General features: G+C 40.4%; 1 protein-coding gene across 7 annotated transcripts in view; it reads left to right on the top strand.

Moving 5' to 3' along the window:
• Positions 1 to 22,077, top strand: part of HERC3 (HECT and RLD domain containing E3 ubiquitin protein ligase 3) — a 128,022-nt gene that overhangs the window by 13,694 nt on the left and 92,251 nt on the right. Inside the window, exon 1 of one of the 7 annotated variants that reach the window (XM_028117811.2) lies at positions 4,010 to 4,203. The exons of the other annotated variants lie outside the window; for them this stretch is intronic. The gene's annotated coding sequence lies outside the window, so the exon portion shown is untranslated. Of the gene's footprint in view, positions 1 to 4,009; positions 4,204 to 22,077 lie in introns of those variants that run through there. 7 annotated transcript variants of the gene reach the window in all.

Genomic DNA, 22,077 nt, shown 5'->3' with positions numbered 1-22,077 from the left:
GTGTGTATGCATGTGGCAGGAACACTCAGCTTATTGCACACACCCTGAGTGTACCCTGTGGGTTTTGTTTTGTTTTGTTTTAAAGGCATGGCTATCAAGGTGCAATCCTTGTTCAGGGAATGTTGAATAGTGTGGCAGGACTGGTGATGGAGGGTGAAAGGGGCTGCACATATTTAAAGTCCTCTGATTTCAATTTATTTTCCTCCCACTTTTTCTGTGTGAGTTTGACCTTGAGTATATATATAGCATGAATGAATCTGTGAGGTACTTTCTCAGTCTTGGATTTTGGAAGTAGTAATGATGAAGTTTAAATGGTCTCCTTTTGGTGAGAAATGATAAGGTAGGGTCTTCAGTTGTGACCATGTTGTGTTTTTCACACTAACATGGGCAGATGTCATTTTGTTTGTTACTTATTATCTTTTTTATTCAATCCAAATCAAGTGAAGATACTGAAGCTTCATTAAAGAACAGCCTTGCTGTTTTTTTTTTTTCTAGATAATTTTACTCTTTCATGTTTATCTAGGAAGGTCAGTTTGACATCAGGATGAGCTAAATTTTTTCCATGACACACTTCTCCCTCCTTTCTCATATTTATTCCCTCCCATAGCAAGTGGCTGTGTTCCATAGTTCACCTGCCCAAATGTCAGTATTAATTTATAAATTAATAATTTGACCATTGGATAAAGGGCCATTGGACTGGTCTTAAGCAAAATTATGAAGTATGTGAAGTATCATTTGTGGGCTTCTTCCCCATTCTTTGCCTACAGGTTCCCTCATTGGAGCCCTCCCTAAGACATCCCATCAGGCCTGCTCACCTGGAGCAAATCCCAATGTTCTGTCAGGGCTTTCCTAACATGTGGGCCCTGGACTCTTGGGATTTCAAGGAAGGAGTTTGTAGCATGAGCCATATGTTTGTACACCTTTATATGTACAATGCACCTGATCCTAAAGGTTTTCAAATGTTAGTAGATTCTGTTATTCATTGAAATAAAATTTCAGTATATGTGCTATCAATTTATAATTGAGTTAGTAAACCCTACCCATTATATCTTTTACCAATTGACATAAAAGTATAATATGCAGGAAGGTTTTTGATTTCTAAAAATGATTTTCTTTTTGGAAAAGAGTAAAAAAACCAAGGTCGTCTTTCCCTTCCTTCTATTAAAACTCACTTGTATCTTACATGAGCCTCCTATTCTTGCTGTTTCCTCAAGTGAGAGCCAGTATCTAACATTAATGCCTAGAGAGAGATTAATGGCAAGTCACAGTCCAACAACTTGCTCCTTCCTATGGGAATGTGTATGTCCAGCCAGGACTTAAAGATATTTAAGGCCCACTTCATACCAATGATCCTTGAAGGATTTGTCCTCACCCTGGCCAGCCTTTGAAGGGAGGATTTTGGGGACCAGGAGGAGATCTTTCCAGGACTGCAGAGACAACACAGGGTGAACTCTGGAGTCAGACAAACCAGGTGTAGGCGTTACCTGTCTCTGTATTTCTGAGCTCAATTCCCTTTCCTGTAAAAGGAGACTTCCCGTTGTAGTGTAGCTCTTGATGCAGTAGATTCAGATGGTAAAGACGACTCAGCAGAGCTACCTGTGGCCTGTGAAAACTGCCCTGCTCCCGCCCTCCTGTCTGTCTGCTCTGTGATTCTGCCCTCTGGCAGCCTGCCTGCCCCCCCCCTCACCTTTGTCTTAGAACCTGGGGTGAGAGGATTCAACCTGGGGTGGCAGGTGAGAAAGGAAACAAAATGCTTTCAGTCCAACCATCTCAAAGACCTGTGGGAGGCCCCATGGTGAACGCACCTCAGTGCAATGTGACATTGTTCCAGTGGAACCTCCTGACAGCTCCATGGAGCTAGTGGTGGGTGGTTTGTGGGCTCTGGGAGTGAGTGAGCAGGAGTAGTCACTGCTTCAGCCTGCACACCGGGTCAGGCCAACGCCTCAGCCTGCCCCCGCTCCCTGTAGGCAAGGCTGAGTGACTGCAAGAGACTTGAGCTAGAGGTGCGTCAAGAAGGCTTTTGGATTCAGCCACAGAATCCAGCCCATGCTTGTAATCTAAATTTGTAATAAGCAAGGCCCTAGTGTAAGTTACAGTAGATTCCAGAAACTTCTGTTGTTGGTTAAGCTTGTCTGTTAATTATAAACTCCATAGCAGCTGTGAAATAGTGCCTCTTTGAATGGAAAGATTATGTGGGTGGGCACCTCCTTCTCTTTTAACTTTTTTCATTGGTAGGTGTGTTCTAAATTGGGGACCATTTGGGTTTATTTTTAATGACTGGGAAAAAGAGAATGAACTTGTTTTCTCCATGTGTTTTTTGAGAACTGTGACCTGGAGAGCTGCTAGGCAGAGGGGGGGAAGTCAGTGACAGGCAGACCCTGTTTCAGGTAGCCTGTGCTGGCCCTAAGTAACCCCTCTGCTGTTTGGGGAGGGAACTTGATAGAAGAGCACTTTCTCAGGATGCTTCTAGGGGCAGTGGGTGGGTTTGTGATTTCAAGTCCACACCATTGCCCAGACCAGAGGACTTTGTAGTGTGAAGGATTGAAGAGTCGGGGGAAGGAAAGGTGGAGGAAGATGGGGTAGGGGATGCACTGGGATGATGGGATGAGACTCTTCTGTCAGAACGTGCACCTTGCGTCTGTCCTGCCAGTTGATCAGTTTATACACATTGTCTCTAATTGGCATGGTTGCCAGGGACACACATTCATTTTTTTTAGGAGGAATCCTATACCTGTGACATAGCGGTGGTATAAAGCACTTCACAATGATTTTAAAGGGTTTTTTTTTTTTCTCCTTGGGATCATCTAATAGTTACCTATTGCTTTTGCTGTTTCTGCGGCTACTGTGCATTTCTCTTACCTCTTAGTACTGCTCTTATGTGACCAGCTTCCTGTGTGTCTCTGTGTGTGATGGGGAGAGGGCATTTCAAGGACACATCAAATACTGAAACTCCTGGTTATGAAGGTCCCATATCTTCCCAGTGTGTTGGGCAGCCTGGGGTTCTAGGTTGTGTATCTCTGTGACTCATTCATTTGTGCTTTGGCCAAAGGCAAAGAGCCCTGTGATTCCCAGAAGCATTTTTTATGGGCAGAATATCAAAGTCCCATCTAAACTCAATGTCCAGCTTTAAAAAAAAAAACAGTTGGATTATAACTGTTTTGTATATTCCTCTCCCATATGACTTTTTGCTCCTTCATTCTCCCCATCACATTGTGATTATCAACCTTACCTCTCCAAAAATCAGGGGTAGTTTCAGTGGTGAGAAAATTTTAGGATTATTAAACTAATTTCCACATGTTTTTGCCCATGAATTCATCTCATAATTTCTGAAGATGTAGAGTTACAGAACTACATTATAGGAAGACTTGTGTGCCTTCCCGCCTTTTTAAATTTTTAAATTTTAAATTTTTTTCTTTTTTAATAAAGCAAGCAAAACGTGAGTTTTTTCCCAAATTGTGATTTTTTTAAATAAGTAAAGTGACTAAACTATAACTGAACATTAGCACATCTTGAAATATTTTATTAAACTAAAATAGAAACTGGTTGCCCATAGAAAATAAATTCAAGGATTTTACCTTAGTTTACTCTGCTTCTCTTATTCCCATCCAGCCACATTGTCAGCACTGTATTCTTCAGCCAAACCCACAGGTCTCCTCTCCCCATGCATACTCTGATTCTTCATATTGGGATTTTAGCACCAGCTAATCCTTGTGTTATTAGGGATGTCTGAATTTATGTAAACCTCTTCTAACCTTTCTATTTTGAGTAGACAAAGAACTGTGGTAGGTGCAATTATTTAATCTAACTTCACTATGTTAAATTTTTAAAATTCTGCATTGACCTTCCGGGAAACCTTTTTCACAGGAAACTTCAATGGTAACCATTTAAAGCAGACTCTAACATTTCTGTGCAACCCTGTTTGATTCATATCTATGATTGGTTCCTTTTACCCCCTCCCGAGTTAGTTTCTCTCTTTCTTGCAGGTAATTAATCCAGTTCACATTCAAATTTTGTATTCAACCTAAGCATTTCCATAATGCCCATCACCATATGTAACAGCTCTCCCGCTGTTTGATAAATGGGGTTTATAAAGCGGAATATCTCAAAAGCGTCAATTCCCAGAGCTGTGGTTGCTGCTAACCCTGGTAGAAGTAACACTTTCAACTAGCTTACCAAGTTCCTCTCGGACATCTGAAGGACGAGGTAACTCTCTCATGTTAACCAGCTTTTGCTGAAAAGCAAACTAGCTGAGCTGAAAGAAAATGGAAGACATCCTGTAATGACTTCCTATTACTGAAGTGCATGTTCCTATGGGCATAACCCTGATATAAAAGGCAGAAGGTGCCACAGGAAATGTTCAGATCTCAACATTGCACTGTTAGAAACCCCATCCCTTCCTCATTAGGGGTGGCAGGTGGTCCAGGAGGCTGCACAACCCTTTCTGATGATGATGACAACCGTGGGAGTAATCAAACCCTATGGCTGAAGAATTTAGCTGCGTGGACAGCTTTCTAGTTCAGATGCCTGGAGCTCAGGAGCAGTGTCATTTAATAATTTTATTATTATTTCTGGGGTGAGTCATCAAAAGTTACTTTTTCCTGTCTGTACTCGGCCTACTTTCTTTAAAGACACTTGAAAGTTTTAGAAAATATGTACTTATTAATGAGCATATTCTTTATTTCTTTAATTTTTTTAAAGATTTTAAAAATTTTATTTATTTGACAGAGAGAGAGAGCATGAGAGAGCACAAGCAGGGGGAGGGGCAGGCAGAGGGAGAAGCAGGCTCCCCACTGAGCAGGGAGGCTGATGTGGGGGCTCCATCCCAGGACGCTGGAATCATGACCTGAGCTGAGGGCAGATGCTTAACCTACTGAGCCATGCAGGAGCCCCCGTTTGTGACTTAAAAATTTGCAGTGTTATTTTTAGGTAACTAACAGTGGTTTGCATTGTGATACATGAGACCAAGTTCATTTGTTAATTGTAGAAGTGGTTAACTATAGGTATTATAATCTCTCTTCCTCTGGACGTGCATGACATTTTTAAGCTGATTAATCCTCCTGATAGTTCTATAAAGTAGGTCAGTATTACCATCCCAGGTATATGTAAAGGAGAACAGGAAAGGGAGTTGAGTTTCAGTTTTGCTTGGGTGCTGACAGTTTGTTTTAGTAATCAGAAAATTTTGCTGATGGACATCTTTTTAACCGCAGGCTGCTTGGAAGGGCACAATAGAATTTTATTCTTAAACTGTTTTTCTTCTTTACTTTTAGTCTTCACTCATTCCTTACAAAAGAAACAAAAGGTTATAAACTTGGCCACCAAGAAGCTTGTATTCTTTAATTTACTGGTTAAATGCCAGATATACTTAAGGTGCTTTGGTAAAGGTATGGAAAAACAGTTCCTTTTTCATCTTTAAAACTATCAGGTGACTGCCAGCTAATCTGGGGGAAAAACACACATGATAATTCACATCTCAGGCTGATAGATTTTATTTTGCCTTGCAGTTTGCCTCTTGTTCTTTCTTCCTTTATTTCCTTGAATTATTTACTTCCTGTCATTGATTCAGCAGGTGTTTACTGAGTGACTAGACTACTAGGTTCCTCATTTGTCACAGTTACTGTCAGAACACAATGCATTTAGTGCAGATCCTACCCTTTGGGAGTTTACAGGCTAGGTGGGAATGTAAGATGTGTTCCTGTTGTTTCTGTAATGATTATGTAATCCAGTTCACCATGTGCCAAGCAAGTGATCAGGGTCCTAAGTGTGTCAAAATAAGAGTTGTAGTGAAGAGTCAGGTCTAAATCAGGTCACCAACATTGCTACATTCAGATTTCTCACAGATGCCATCTTTTACAACCACACACATATAAAGTTCAAGTTTATCTTGGGTTTGTGAGCTTTGTGGAAGGAGTGAAATCTAGCAGTCGGAGAAGGGGCAGCTTTGGAAATGGTGTCATTCTCCAGGGATTTTCCATGACGTTAGTGGGTAAGTCCACCTTTTACTTCTGAATTTTTGTGTTGCAGTAACAGTCTTGTCATTTTGATGATCTCTGGTATACCTTTGGTGATCTGTGATCTTGATGGATCTAGGATAGGTAGAATGTTTTTAGGAAATTTATCAGTCTGGATGTTATATGTCTATTCAGCTGACATTTTACAGTTCTTCATGAATCTGAGTAAATACCCTTTCATAGCATGTAATGTTGAAATCTTTGGTAACTCTCCAGCAGATAAACTGTCTCCTGTCCTTGCAGATTTTGGATTAGTTTTTTACTCATTTTAAGACATGTATTGCATTTCTATTACAATTATTAAATGACTCATAGCAGTTGAAATTGTTATTGTGAGTGGTTTTAATTTGGAGTGTTAGCTAATTATGGAGGCATTATAATGAATAAGAGCGTGGACTCTGGAGCCAGACTGCCTGTATTGTAATCCCGGCTTTGCCACTCACTGATTGTGTGATTCTGGAAAAGTTGCTTAACGTCTCTGTGTCCTGGTTTTCTTAGTTGTAAAACGTGGGTAATAATATCTACATATTAGGATTTTGTGAGGAGTTAATAAGTTTATCTCAGGTGTTTGTAATAATGCCTGGCCCAGAGTAAGGACTCAATTAGGTGCTCCCAGTAGTAGTGTGTAGTAACATCTTCCATTACAATTTTTTTGATCTTACTGTTCTAGGATATTAAATTAATAAATTCATTACACATATATATACATAAAAATAAGTACTTTGATCATTTTTATAGGTTCCCTTAACACTATAGGATTTGGTGAATGGTCTGTGCATACAGGGGAGGGAGATGCTATAAGCTAGGGTCATTAAGAGAAGCTGCACACATGCTAATTTTTATATTTTGAGTTTTAAAGGATAGTCTTTTTTAAAAAATTTTAAAATTAATTTGTTATTGTTATGTTAATCACCATACGTTACATCATTAGTTTTTGATGTAGTGTTCCATGATTCATTGTTTGTGCATTACACCCAGTGCTCCATGCAGAACATGCCCTCTTTAATACCCATCACCAGGCTAACCCATCCCCCCACACCCCTCCCCTCTAGAACCCTCAGTTTGTTTTTCAGAGTCCACAGTCTCTCATGGTTCATCTCCCCCTCCGATTTCTCCCTCTTCATTCTTCCCCTCCTAAAGGATAGTCTTTATTTTATTTTTTAAGATTTTTTATTTATTTGAGAGAGCGAGAACGAGAGAGAGAGCATGAGAGGGGTTAGGGTTCGAGGGAGAAGCAGACTCCCTGCTGAGAAGGGAGCCTGATGCGGAACTCCATCCTGGGACTCTGGGATCATGACCTGAGCCGAAGGCAGTCTCTTAACCAACTGAGCCACCCAGGCGCCTTGGATAGTCTTTATTTTAAACTTTTTGGGGTCTTTTACCTTATTGGTCCCAAGAAAACTACCTTGCATATATATTGGCACTCTGTAAAAATGGGTTATCCACGTATGGACATGCATACATATATGTTCTCTTTATGCCGTGGTTAACATTGCCTCCAGCATTCTGGTCCAAAATTGCAAAGGGAAATGAAGTGAATTAGGCCACTGTGGACATTATAGTATTCCAAGGGCTACTGTGTGATGCTCCTAGAGGACTGGAAGTGGTTTGGCAACAGTTAGCCAGGTGATTTGATCTTGCCACAGGTCCAGAAAATAGGGCACAATCAATTTATGCTGAGCCCACCTGAATTCTGTGTGGGATTACTTTAGGCTTCTTGTTAGCTTTGGTGGGGGGTGAATCTTTGAGCAGGGATCTAAATGACTTGAAAGAAGGTAAGTGGTTTTCCTTTCTACATTCTGCAGTTGCCTAAGAAGAAATCACTTTGGAGTCTGAACCTGTCTGATCCTGTTTTTTTTTTTTTTTTAAATGGGCCTGTGCTTATGGCCAGGATGCTTTCAGCTGTAACAGAATACTAAGCTACATTTCTGCAGGAACAATGAGTAAAACTTAAGATCTCTTTATAGAGAGTTTTAGGATTGGTTAAATCAGCACAAGGACACCATTGGGCACGCAGGTGCTTGCCATCTTTCTGTTCTGCCATCTTCATTCTATTGTCTTTCCTTGGGCTTGCCCCTTCACGGTCACCAGGTGACTGCCACAGTTCCAGGCATCACATTCTCACACAGCTGTATTCAAAGGCAGATGGGAAGGGGAGTTTTCTTTTGTGTCACCTTTCAAAAATGGGGAAAACCTCACCTAGGAACCCCGTTGCGTACATCCTCCTTTGTCTCATTGGCCAGGCCTGGGGTACGTGCCTACCATAGACCAGTCACTGCTGTTCCTGAGTAAGTGAAATAGGAAATATTGGTTTGGCATAGTCAGGTGTCATCTCCTAGGACTGGGGAGGGGCCCAGCAACCCTAAGGGTTCTAGTGCAAGGAGAAAATGGGAGATGGCTAATGGGTAAGCAACACACAGCATCTTCCACAAGGCCGATTTCATAATGTGTGCAATCTAGGGTCTTTGCCACCTTAAAGTGGAATCATGGCATCTTATTTTTGCTCATATTATAATCTGTAGTTCCTTTTATGAAATCAACAACAACACCTTAACATTGGCCTCGAACAAAACTGATGGCTATCATTATGAGGCAATGACTTTGTAGTGTTTATTATGTATGATATGGAATTGTGTATTTCTTAAGAGTTAGTAGCTTTGTATTTAAGTGCTAAGCACAGCGTGGTAGGTACATAGGGTAGGAAATGTGTTAAATAAATACATGTCTCATAGGTTTTACTATTTTGTTACTTTGCCATGTTCTGTATGGGTTCTGGGAGGTTTCTGGAGTTAGGTCAACAAAGATCAGAATGATCTTTGTTTAAAGAAGATCACAGAATTTTAAGGATGGAGGATGAAAGAGTGACTTGAATGGTCAATATTTCCATTCATGAGGCTTCACAGAACTAACATTGGATTTAGTATCACACAGCAGAACTTCTCTAAAGGGAGCTGCAGTAGACTCGGCTACTTCAGCTCAGTAAACTTATCAGTTTAACCCCCCCCTTTTTTTTTTTAAGATTTTATTCATTTGAGAGAGAGAAAAAGCACAAGTGGGGGGAGGGGTAGAGGGAGAAGCAGGCTCCCCACATGATACTCCGCCTGATACCATAATGTGGGACTCGATCCTAGGACTCTAGGATCATGACCTGAGTGGAAGGGAGAGGCTTAACCAACTGAGCCACCTAGGCGTCCCCAGTTTAACCCATTTTTAGAAAGACTGCAGAGATCATGAGTGTCCTCAGAACAGTGCCTTTAGCAAGTAGTAACACCTGGGCCATGAATCAGGCATTCATTTATCAGTGATCCTCCTGCATTTAACTGTCACACTAATTTAAAATCATGAAGTGAAGCAAACACTAAAGTATACCCTTTCTAATACCTCCCAGCCCTTACCACCACACCTTTCCCCAGCAGTAAGTAAATTTCCAGGACTGTGAATATCCATTTATTGCTATGATTGATACAAATACCTTCCAGTGATAGGAGGCTTTTTTTTATTTTAACAGAATGTGTAGCTATGAGTTTATGTATAAGGCAGTGGTGGATGGATGGGAGTGGAGTTTTGTAGTGCTGCAGATTTATGCTCCTTGCCAATTCTCTAGCTCACTGATGTGGTTGTAAGATTTTTTGGGTCTGATTTAGAGCCTGCATTTATCCCCAAGTGCTTTACCAGCAAGGGTCTGCTTTGCCAGTATGCTGTTTTTTGTTTTTTTTTGGATGCCGTAATTAGCCTGTTATATTGAAAGTTTAATTTTCTTTCTTGTGATATTTTTCTCCTTTGATACTCTATTAGGTATTGAAATGACAACATTTGTAGTGGACTCAGACTTTCAAAGGAATATGATTTACTTCATTAAAATTTGAGAGTGAGAACTTTCCATGAGGTCCAGTCACAATAGCATCTCAGCTGTCAACTATTTGGGGAGTTATGCATGTTGCTAGGAAGAGAGCTCTAAGGCTTTTTATTTTTCCCCCTTAATGCGACTACGCTAACAGTGACTGTATTTCCTGTGCTGTACTTTTCATCCCCGTCACTTAATCATTCTGTAGTTGGAAGCCTATACTGCCCACTCCCCTTCACCCATTTTGCCCACCACTCCTACCCCCCTTCCCTCTGGCAACCACCAGTTCTCTGTATTTATGGGTCAGTTTCTGCTTTTTTTGCTTGTTTATTCATTTGTTTTTTAGACTCCACATATAAATGAAATCATATGGTATTTGTCTTTCTCTGATTTATTTCACTTAGTATAATACCCTCTAGGTCCATCCATGTTGTCATAAATGGCCTCATTCTTATGGCTGAGTAGTATTTTGCCAAATGCATGTATGCCACATCTTCTTTATCCATTTATCTGTCGATGGACACCTGGGTTGCTTTCATATCTCGGCTATTATAAATAATGTTATCATACACATGGGGGTGCATATAGCTTTTCTAATCAGTGTTCTTGCTTTCTTTGGGTAAATACCCACTAGTGAAATGTATGAAATTTCTGTTTTTAATTTTTTGAGGTGCCTCCATACCATTTTCCATAGTGGCTGCACCACTTTAGGGCTCCTTTTTAAAACCTCTTTTCAAAGTCATATTAATGAGAGCTTGCAGAGAGTCCTTAACAATTTAAAGAACCTGTTTCCCACTTTGCATAGATTTGTGGTCAATGTACTTTCTCACGTGAGAAGAATTTATCATTGATTGGTTTGGAATCGGCCTAGTGCTGTATGAATAGTGCTGATCATGGTTAAATAAATTGTGCCGAATGAGACAGCAAGTTCTCCATTCTGCCTGTACTCAGAGGCTGTGGGGCACACATTCAAAGTAGTGCAGGAACATGGGGCTCATTATGCTCTTAGACGCAAGTTCCCTGGTTTCCTTTAAGGAGGTGAAGGCTGCTGATGGGCCACGGTGGGTCTCCTCCAAGCCTAGCTGGAAGTAAGACTATTGGCAACCAGGAAAAGAGAAAGGAGAGATAGGAAAAGTGGAAAGAGCAGTCATGCTGAGCTCACCAGGAGGCACAAGTTAAAAGCTCTTTTTTCTTCATATGGTGGAAAGAATGCTGAGTTAATTATGGAATGTTTCTGTTTACTGTGAGGTGGCACATGATAGAGATACCCCAAACTAGGGACACCTGGGTGGCTCAGTCGGTTAAGCGTCTGCCTTCAGCTAGGGTCATAATCTCAGGGTCCTGGGATCAAGTCCAGCATCGGGCTCCCTGCTCAGCAGGGAGTCTGCCTCTCCCTCTGCCGCTCCCCCTGCTTATTCTCTCTTTCTCCCCCCATAAATAAATTAAAATCTAAAAAAAAAAAGATATCCCAAACTAGCTAGTCATGCATGAGAAGTTGGAAGTTTTTTTTTTAAAGGTTTTTTTTATTTATTCATTCAAGACACAGAGATAGAGAGAAAGAGTATGAGCAGGGGGAGAAGCAGGCCCCCCGCTGAGCAGGGAGCCCGATGTGGGGCTCCAAGGACCCTGGGATCACGACCTGAGCTGAAGGCAGACGCTTAACCGTCTGAGCCACCCAGGCACCCCAAGTTTTTTTTTTTTTTTTTAAAGATTTTATTTCTTTGACAGAGAGAGACACAGTGAGAGAGGGAACACAGCAGGGGGAGTGGGAGAGGGAGAAGCAGGCTTCCCGCCAAGCAGGATCCTGATGCGGGGCTTGATCCCAGGACCCTGGGATCATGACCTGAGCTGAAGGCAGACGCTTAATGACTGAGCCACCCAGGTGCCCTGAGAAGTTGGAATTTTTATTGTGATGCCTTGATGAGTGTTAGCCCACGCTTTACACATCTTTCTGTTCTTTGTTCTTCATTGAAGGTAGTTTCTGAAGCACAAGAGCTTTGATGAATGCATTTAGTATTTCCATGTGGAGACAATAGTGGTGAACGGTATATGAGTATACATATTCTGGCTATTTTATGCTCTCCTTTTGGTTACTGCATATAATTCAGATCAACTGGATGCCTGTCTCCTTTCTTTACTATTCTAGCTTGTCATTAAGCATTGGCTACCCTCTTTATGGAGGAGGACTTATCTGTAGGCTTTGTAAAGCTTTTGTAAATAGCTACTTTTTATATTTCTAAAGGTGCATCAGCAGCATAGGTTGAATGAGGGGAGGGTGCCAGTACACATCACCCAGGATTGGGCAGGACCACTGGACCCATAGAATTTCTTTCCCTTGTCATTTTATGAGCTCAAGAAAAAGCCAAACTCTTAGTCCATCTCCTCATTGCCCATCCTTTTGTTAAATCACTTTATGAATTACCATTTAACTGCCTTGATTAGGTATTTTGGGTCAGAAAAACACTATTTCAAGTTTGTCCACAGTTTAAATGCACCACTGACTTTGGCAGTGTTCCAGCCAAACAGAGCTGTCTAGAGACCTTCTTAGGATTGACCCTAAAGTGTCAGTGGCGGGGGGGGGGTGGGGGGAGCATCAGGCTTCAGTGCACGTGGATGAAACCAACCAGTGAAAGATCTGTGACAGGAAAGACTGGAGGGAGCCCAAGACTTAAATGAATTCTTCTCTGTTCTAGTTTAAGTGCCTCCTCTCTGTCCCTTGCTCTGAACTGGTTGTCATCATGACCAGGCCAGAGCCACAAATCAAGAAGCCATCGGTCGTGCTTCATTTCTGTTGTTCTCTTCCCTAATGGAATTCTTGACTATGTATGTCTCAGTTTTGTGTAATTTGCATGTTTATATTAAGGACTAGGGCACTTTGACTTTCTTTACACTTTTGTGTAGGATTTATTTCTGGTCGAGAATGCATGGCTGCCCAGGTGAGTCGGGCACATGATACCAGAGCATTTCAGTGGGAAAGGATTGTTTACTTAATACGTGGAATTGATACAATTGGCTGTTTATCTGCAAATAGACCTAGACCCCCTAGCTCCCGCCATATTCAAAAGTAACTTCCAGATGTATGAAGGACATAAATGTAAAAAGTAAAACTACAAAAATGATAGGAAAAAAATTAGGGGACTGTGTTTAGAATTGGGGGTTCTAAAGTGAGACAGGTAGTCCAGAAGCCATAAAGGAAATGATGGGCAGATTTGCATGAAATTAAATTTTTTTTCTGTGATATAAAGCATTCATGAATAAAACCAAAAGATGAGTCTAGACTGAGAGAAATCATGCCATGAATTGCCAGGTAAAAGTTTCATATCTCAAATATAGCAGAGCATCTTCAAGTTGATAAGAAAAAGATAAGGAACCCTTTAATAAAATGGACATTTTACAGAGGAGCACTTAAAATTGCCAATGAATATATGCAAATATGTTCAGGGAAATGAAGATTAAAATGAGATACCATTTTTTCCATCCATTTGATTGGCAAAAAAATTTCAATTTTTTTCCAATACCACTGCTCACTGGTATTGGAAAATGGGTGCTGTCATGTGCTAATTGAGGAAGTGTGAGCTGCTACAGTCTTTTTGTAAATCAACTCGCTGTATTTAGTAAAATTTAAAATGGTTATACCTTTTGAATAAGCAGTTCTATTTTAAGCTTCCTTACACAAATAAAAATGTTAATATATAGCAGAAGGAAATATTTCTCAGAATGCTCACTGCAGCAGTGTTTTCAGTGGTAAAGTAATGAAAACAGCTTGCTCATACTCCAGGGAAGAGGTTGAATAAATATAACGGACAGTCACAAGTTCAAACTTTTAGGTACCATCTTTATACTGTTGACTCACAAATTATTTCCAGCCTCATTTTCACTGAATTCTAGACTTGGTGTCCATTTACAGTCTCCACTTGGATGTGTAATTGACATCTTAAGCTTAACAGATCCCAAGCCAAACCCTGTTTTTCCCTCAAACCTGTTCCCCACCTATTCTCTCAATTTTTGTAAATGGCAGTTCCAGCTGTCAGGTCAAAAACCTTGAAGGCATCCCTGAACCCACCTCCCTCACTTCACTACCCTGTGAATTTCTCCCCCTGCCCCACCAAGCCCCAGCACCTCCTGTTTCCCTTCCCCACTTTGCTTTTCTTCATAGTTTAGACCTATCTCATATACTGCTTTCTCTCTGTGTCTCTCTCTTATATTTGTTTAAGCTCCATGAGGATCAGGGCTATTTTGTATCTCCCAACACCTAGAATAGTGTCTGGCATATGTAAGTGCTGCCTTCAGGAATTGTTTTTTGAATAAATGAGTGATTATATTATAGAAAGAAACAAAGTTTCTAATTAAGGAGTATAGGATCCCTTTTTGTACAAATAAAATCAAACCAAATAGGTCAGAGAAAGGCAAATGCCATATTAGCTGTTATGTGTGGATCCAAAAAAAAGGGAAAAAGAAACCCAAGCTCTTACGTACAGAGAACAGTTAGTGGTTGCCAGAGGCAGGGGTAGGGAGGGGTGGGTGAAACAGGAGAAGGTGGTCAAAAGGTGCAAGTCCTGAGGATGTGATATATAGCGTAGCGAGTTTAGCAGACGGTATTGTATATTTGAAAGTTGCTAAGAGAGTAGATCTTAAAAGCTGTCATAACAAGAAAAAAATTGTGATTAGGTATGGTGATGGATGTTACCTAGACTTACTGTGGTGATCATCTCGCAGTATATACAAATATCGAATCATTATGTTGTATATAATATAATGTTGTATGTCAGTTATTCCTCAAATCAGAAAAGTTCATTGCAGCTCCCTGAAAAAAAAGTCAACCCAAAACTTTATTGAAAAAAAAAATGATGTCCCTTTGATTTTTCCTTCCTGTGACTCTAATGTGGAATTTATTTGTAGACAGGCTTACATGGCTTCAGCTGTCGGGCATTTGCATTGGCCTGTAGTGAGCTCCCTGTCTACAGAGGTGAAGCTGTGAGAAAGAAGGGCACTCCTAGAAAGACTGCCTGCACTCCTGCAGCAGATTTGCCTGATTTGCTTTTGGGGAAGTATTTATGAAATCAGTTGGAAGTACAGTTGATTCTTGAACAACACAGGGGTTGGGGGTACTGACCCCTATGCTGTCGAAAATCCGTGTATAACTTTTGCCTTCCCCAAAACTTAACTACAAATAGCCTACTGTTGACTGGAAGCCATGCTGATAACATAAACGGTCGATTAACATGTGTTTTGTAGGTTATATGTATTATGTACTGTATTCTTAGAATAAAGTAAGCTAGAGAAAGGAAAATGTCGTTAAGAAAATCATAAGGGGAGAAAATACATTTATAGGAGCATACTGTATTTGTCAAAAAAAATCCATATGTCAGTGGACCCATGTAGTTCAAACCTATGGTATTCAGGGGTCAACTGTATATTGTTGGTGCGGGGGACCCAAATATATTGAGTATTGATATCCTACAGTGTCTTAGTTCCCTTACCCAAATATATATTGAGTTTCTTTTGTCTCTTAAAACTATAAGTATTCCAGAATGAAGTCATGATTACCTCTGTGGTAGATAATTACACTTGCATTTTAATGACAGACTGCTGACTTAGGCTTGTACTCATCCTCCACCTTGAGACATCTTTGTTTTTAATAATAGCTTTATTGAGATATAATTCACATAGCATACAATTTACTCACTTAAGGTATACAATTCAGTGGTTTTTAGTATATTCAGAGTTGTGCAGCCATCACCATGATCAATTTTATTTTATTTTATTTTATTTTTTTTAAAGATTTATTTATTTATTTATTTGAAAGAGAGAGAGAATGAGAGAGAGAGAGGGAGCACATGAGAGGGGGGAGGGTCAGAGGGAGAAGCAGACTCCCCGCTGAGTAGGGAGCCCGACACGGGACTCGATCCCGGGACTCCAGGATCATGACCTGAGCCAAAGGCAGTCGCTTGACCAACTGAGCCACCCAGGCGCCCACCATGATCAATTTTAGAACATTTTCATCACCCCAAAGGAGACCTCATACCATTAGCAGTCATCCAACTCTTCTCCATTTCCCAACCACTGGCCTTGGGCGACCACTAATCTACTTTTGGCCTTCACAGATTTGCCTATTCCGGACATTTTATATAAATGAAATCATGCGATATATGGTTTTCTGTGACTGGCTGATTTTAATTTAGCATGTTTTTAAGATTGACAGCATATATTTCGTTTCTTTTTGTTGACAAATAATATTTCATTGCATAGATATATCGCATTTTGTTCATATGTGGTCCATTGATGGGCTTTTAGGATATTATTAATAATGCTGCTATGGACATTTGTGTACAAGTTTTTGTGTGGATATATGTTTTCATTTCTCTTAGGTATATACCTAGGAGTGGAATTGTTGGGTCATAGGGTAACTAGGTTTAACTTTTTTTGAGGCACTGCCAACTACTTTCCAAAGTGGTTGCACCATTTTACATTCTTGTTAGCAGAGTATGAGGGTGTGAGAGATTTTTTAAAAATCAGATCTGTCCATAAGAGTGCCTACCTCAAGAGTCCCTGGTACATAGGAAGCAGGAAATAAGTGCTAGAAATTTTAGTATTATTGTTATAGCGGGTGCTCCATGTGTATAACAAGTTCAGAATCAGTGCAGTGTTTTGTGTGACAAAATGCATATAATGTAAAATTCACTGTCCTGTCCATTTTTTAGTGTACGGTTCAGTGGTATTAAATACATTATAAGGTTGTGCTACCATTACCACCATCTGTTTTTTTTTTTTTTTAAGATTTTTAAATTTTATTTATTTGATAGAGAGATACAGCGAGAGAGGGAACATAAGCAGGGGGAGTGGGAGAGGGAGAAGCAGGCTTCCCGCTGAGCAGGGAGCCCGATGTGGGGCTTGATCCCAGGACCCTGGGACCATGACCTGAGCTGAAGGCAGATGCTTAGTGACTGAGCCATCCAGGCGCCCCCACCATCTGTTTCTAAAACTCTCTTTCCATCTTGTAAAACTGGAACAGTCACGCTCCATGTGTCCCCTCAGACGCCTGGCAGCACCATTCTGTGTTCTGATTTTTGACTAAACTACTTCATATAAGTGGAATCATACAGTATTTGTCTTTTTGTGATTGTCTTATTTCATTTAGCATAATTGCCTCAAGTTTTATCAGTGTTGTAGCATGTGTCAAAAGTTCCTTCCTTTTTAAGGCTGAGAAATATTCCATACTATGATATACTGCATTTTGTTATCCATTCATCTGTCAGTGGACATTTTGGTTGCTTCCATGTTTTAGCTATTTTGAATAATACTTCTAAGAACAGGGGTGTACAAATATATTTTTGAGACCCTGCTTCCAGATCTTTTGGGCATATACCCAGGAGTGGAATTGCTGTATCATCTGGTAATTCTATTTTTAATCTTTTGAGGAACCCCCATCCTGTTTTCCACAGGGGCTGCACCATTTTACATTCCCACCCACAGTGTACAGGGCTTCCAATTTCTCCTCATCCTCATCAACACTTGTTATTTTCTGTTTTTCTGATAGTAGCCATCCTAATGGGTGTGAGGTGGTATCTCATTATATTTTGATGTGCATTTCCTTAATGAGTAGTAATGTTGAACATCTTTTCATGTGCTTATGGGCCATTTAAGTATCTTCTTTTTTTTTTTAAGATTTTATTTATTTGACAGAGAGAGACACAGCAAGAACGGGAACACAAGCAGGGGGAGTGGGAGAGGGAGAAGCAGGCTTCCTACGGAGCAGGGAGTCCGATGCGGGGCTTGATCCCAGGATCTCAGCCTAATGACTGAGCCACCCAGGCGCCCCTTATTTAAGTATCTTCTTTGGAGAAATGTGTGTTCAAGTCCTTTCCACTTTTTGAATTGGGTGGTTTATCTTTTTGTTGTTAAGTCTTAGGGGTTTTCTGTATATTCTGGATATTATTCTCTTATCAGATATGCAAGTTGCAAAGATTTTCTCCCATTTTGTGAGGTGCCTTTTTTTACTCTGTTGAAAGTGTCTTTTGATGCATAATTTTTTTGTTGTTGTCATGAAGTCCAATTTACCTTTTTGTTTTCTTTTTTTGCCTGTGCCTTTGGCGTCATAGCCAAGAAATCCAAATGCCAAATCCAGTGTCATGAAGCTTTTCAATGCAATATTTTCTAACATTAGAATCGTTTGGACAATTAAAAAAACCACACAAAACATGCGGTCTTCCAAAATTTGCTGATTCAAGTGGCTAGGATGGACTTAGGTGTATGTATTCAGAAAAAAGACTCCCTTTTGAGTACTGACTCTGAGGAAGCTGTTCTAGGCCCTCTCAGGCTGGTTTGATTACTCATCCTTTGTCCTCATAATATGCTGTACACAATTTTGTCATTGGATTTACCTCACTATAATATAATCTTTAAGTCTGTCTTCTGTTAGAGATTTTGAGTCATGATGGATGGATGGATGGATGGGTGGGTGTTGTAATAACCAGCTATTTATCACTCGGGGCACATCTTGGATGTTCCCTCTTCCAAGAAGCCTCTCAGGGGTGCCTGAGTGGCTCAGTTGGTTAAGCATCTGCCTTCAGCTCATGTCATGATCCCAGGGTCCTGGGATCATGCCCTGCATCAGGCTCCTTGCTCAGTGGGGAGCCTACTTCTCCTTCTCCCTCTCCCCCTGCTTGTGTTCTCTCTCTCTCTCTCCCTCTCTCTGTCAAATAAATAAAATCTTGAAAAGAAGAAGCCTCTCCTCTCTCTCCCCCATGCATGGGCTGGATTAGATGCCTGTCACATGGGCTGCCTTTAGCAGCCTGCACATGGTGCTGTAACATGAATTTGCATGCTTTGTTTGCCTCTTCAGTTAGAGGCAGAGGACAGAACCGTATCTTATTTGACAATCTCTTCAAATGGTGTTGGGAAAACTGGACAGCAACATGCAGAAGAATGAAACTGGACCACTTTCTTACATCATACATGAAAATAAATTCAAAATGGATGAAAGACCTAAATGTGAGACAGGAATCCATCAAAATCCCAGAGGAGAATACAGACAGCAGTCTCTGTGACCTCGGCTATAGCAACTTATGACTAAACACATCACTGGATGCAAGGGAAAACAAAGCAAAAATGTATTATTGGGAGTTCATCAAGATAAAAAGTTTCTGCACAGGAGCATCTGGGTGGCTCATATGGTTAAGTGTGCCTTTGGCTCAGGTCATAATCTCAGGGTCCTGGGATCGAGCCCCACGTCAGGCTCCCTGCTCAGCAGGGAGTCTACTTCTCCCTCTGCACCCCCCCCACCCCGGCCACTCGTATGGTTTCTCTCTCAAATAAATAAAATCTTAAAAAAAAAAAAAAAGCTTCTGCATGGCGAAGGAGACAATCAACAAAACTAAAAGGCAGCCTTTGGAATGAATGAAGATATTTGCAAGTGACATATCTGATAAGGGGTTGGCATCCAAAATCTGTAAAGAACTTAATAAACTCAACACCCCAAAACCAAATAATCCAGTTAAGAAATGTACAGAAGAGGGGCGCCTGGGTGGCTCAGTTGGTTAAACCGCTGCCTTCAGCTCAGGTCATGATCCCAGGGTCCTGGGATCGAGCCCCACATCGGGCTCCCTGCTCATGCAGGAAGCCTGCTTCTCCCTCTGCCTGCCGCTCCCCCTGCTTGTGCTCTCTCTCTCTCTCGCTCTCTCTGTGTGTCAAATAAATAAATAAAATCTTTTAAAAAAATGGACAGAAGACATGAATAGACATTTTTCCAAAGAAGACATCCAGATGGCCAACAGACACATGAAAAGATGCTCAGCATCCCTTGGCAGCAGGGAAATACAAATCAAAACCATGATGAGATACCACCTCACACCAGTCAGGATGGCTAAAATTAACAACACAGGAAACAACAGTGTTGGCGAGGATGCGGAGAAAGGGGAACCCTCTTACACTGTTGGTGGGAATGCAAGCTGGTACAGCCACTCTGGAAAACAGCATGGAGGTTCCTCAAAAAATTAAAAAGAGAACTACCAGCAATAGCACCTCTAGGTATTTACCCAAAGGACACAAAGTACTGATTCGAAGGGATACATGATACTGATGTTTATAGAAACAGTATCAACAATAGCCAAACTATGGAGAGAGCCCAAATGTCCATTGACTGATGAATAGATAAAGAATTGTGGTATATATACACAATGGAGTATTACTTAGCCATCAAAAAGAAAAAAAATCTTGCTATTTGCAACGACCTGGGTGGAGGTAGTATATAATGCTAAGTGAAATAAGTAAGAAAGACAAATACCATATGATTTCACTCATGTGAATTTAAGAAACAAAACAGATCAACATATGGGAGGGGAAAAAAAAAGAGAAGGAAACAAACCATAAAAGACTTTTTATTTTTGGCTTGATCAAAACTAAATACATATGTATAAGTTTTTAGGTTTAAACAGATCATTAAATAATTGAATAATTTTTTTCTTTTTATTTAACATATAAGGTATTATTTGTTTTCGGAGTACAGGTTTGTGATTCATCAGTCTTAAACAACACCCACCACAACACATACACTCCCCAATGTCTATCACCCAGCCACACCATCCTGCCACCCCCAACCCCTCCAGCAACCCTCAGTTTGTTTCCTAAGATTAACCATAAAGAGACTCTTAACTCTAGGGAACAAACTGAGGGTTGATGGAGGGAGGTGGGTTGGGCTAGTGGGTGATGGGTATTGAAGAGGGCACTTGTGATGAGCACTGGGTGTTGTATGTAAGTGATGAGTCACTGAATTCTACTGAAACCAGTATTGCACTGTGTGTTAACTAGAATTTAAATAAAAATTTGGGGAAAAAAACCCCATACCTTATTTGTCTTTTGATCTCTAATGTATATAGAATCTTGTAGATGATAAACTCATATTTTATTTTGGTGTGTGTATTGGGTTTTAAAATCTGCTTCCATGGACGCCTGGGTGGCTCAGTTGGTTGGGCGACTGCCTTCGGCTCAGGTCATGATCCTGGAGTCCCGGGATCGAGTCCCGCATCGGGCTCCCTGCTCAGCGGGGAGTCTGCTTCTCCCTCTGACCCCCTTCCCTCTCGTGCTCTCTATCTCTCATTCTCTCTCTCTCTAATAAACAAAAAAATCTTTAAAAAAAATAAAATCTGCTTCCCTGAGATGTAATTTACATGCAATAGGATTCACCAATTCTAAATGTATAATTTAATGGGTTTTAACAGTCATAGAGAAAAAAGTGGCCATCACAATCATGATAGAGAACATTTCTTTTATCCCATACCTTTCTTGTGCTTCCAGTTTTTTCCCTACATCTGCTTTTTGTTGTTATAGTTTTGACTTTTCTAGGATTTTATATAAATGGAATCATATATAATCTTTTGTGTCTGGCTTTTTAGAATAATGCCTTTGAGATTCATATATTATTGCATATGTTAGTTTGTAGGGTTTTGTTGCTGAACAGTATTCCACTTTATAGATATGTCACGTTGTTTATTTATCAGTTAATGGACATTTTTTTCCAAATTTGGGCCGTTTTGAGTAAAACTGCTAAGAATGTCTGAGTACAGTTTTTTGGGTAGATATATATTTTGATTTTTCTTGGGTAAATTCCTAGGAATTTTTCCTTAGGTAACTTTATGAGAAACTGCCAGATTTCCACAGTGACAGTACTATTTTAAATTTCTACCAGCAGTTCATGAGAGTTCTAGTTTCTTCCCATCCTCAACATCACTTGGTATTGTCCATCTTTTTAATTTTAGCCATTCAAATTACTGTGCAATAGAATCTCCTTGTTTTAATATGCATTTCACTAATGACTAATGATCTTGAGCAACTTTTCATATGCTTATTTTATCTTAATCTTATTTTTGGCAAAGTGTATATTCAAGTATGTTGCCCATTTAAAAAAAAATCAAAGTGCTTGCCTTAATCTTTTTTTAAAAGATTTTATTTTTAAGAATCTCTGCACCCAATGTGGGGCTCAAACTCACAATCCTGAGATCAAGAATCATTTGCTCTTCTGAGTCAGCCAGGCATTCCATTGCTTATCTTATTCTTGAGATATAATAGTTATCTACATATTCAGGGTAGAAGATTTTTATCAAATATTTTACAAATATCGGGGCGCCTGGGTGGCTCAGTCGTTAAGCATCTGCCTTCAGCTCAGGTCATGATTCCAGGGTCCTGGGATCGAGCTCTGCATCGGGTTCCCTGCTCCGCAGGAAGCCTGCT

The sequence above is a fragment of the Eumetopias jubatus genome, unplaced genomic scaffold (genome assembly GCF_037043125.1).
Source record: "Eumetopias jubatus isolate StellerSeaLion01/CBP00866 unplaced genomic scaffold, mEumJub1_p1.0 scaffold_2, whole genome shotgun sequence".
NCBI lineage: Eukaryota > Metazoa > Chordata > Mammalia > Carnivora > Otariidae > Eumetopias > Eumetopias jubatus.
Note: the sequence above shows the minus strand (reverse complement) of the source record. Positions and strands in the feature narration are given on the sequence as shown.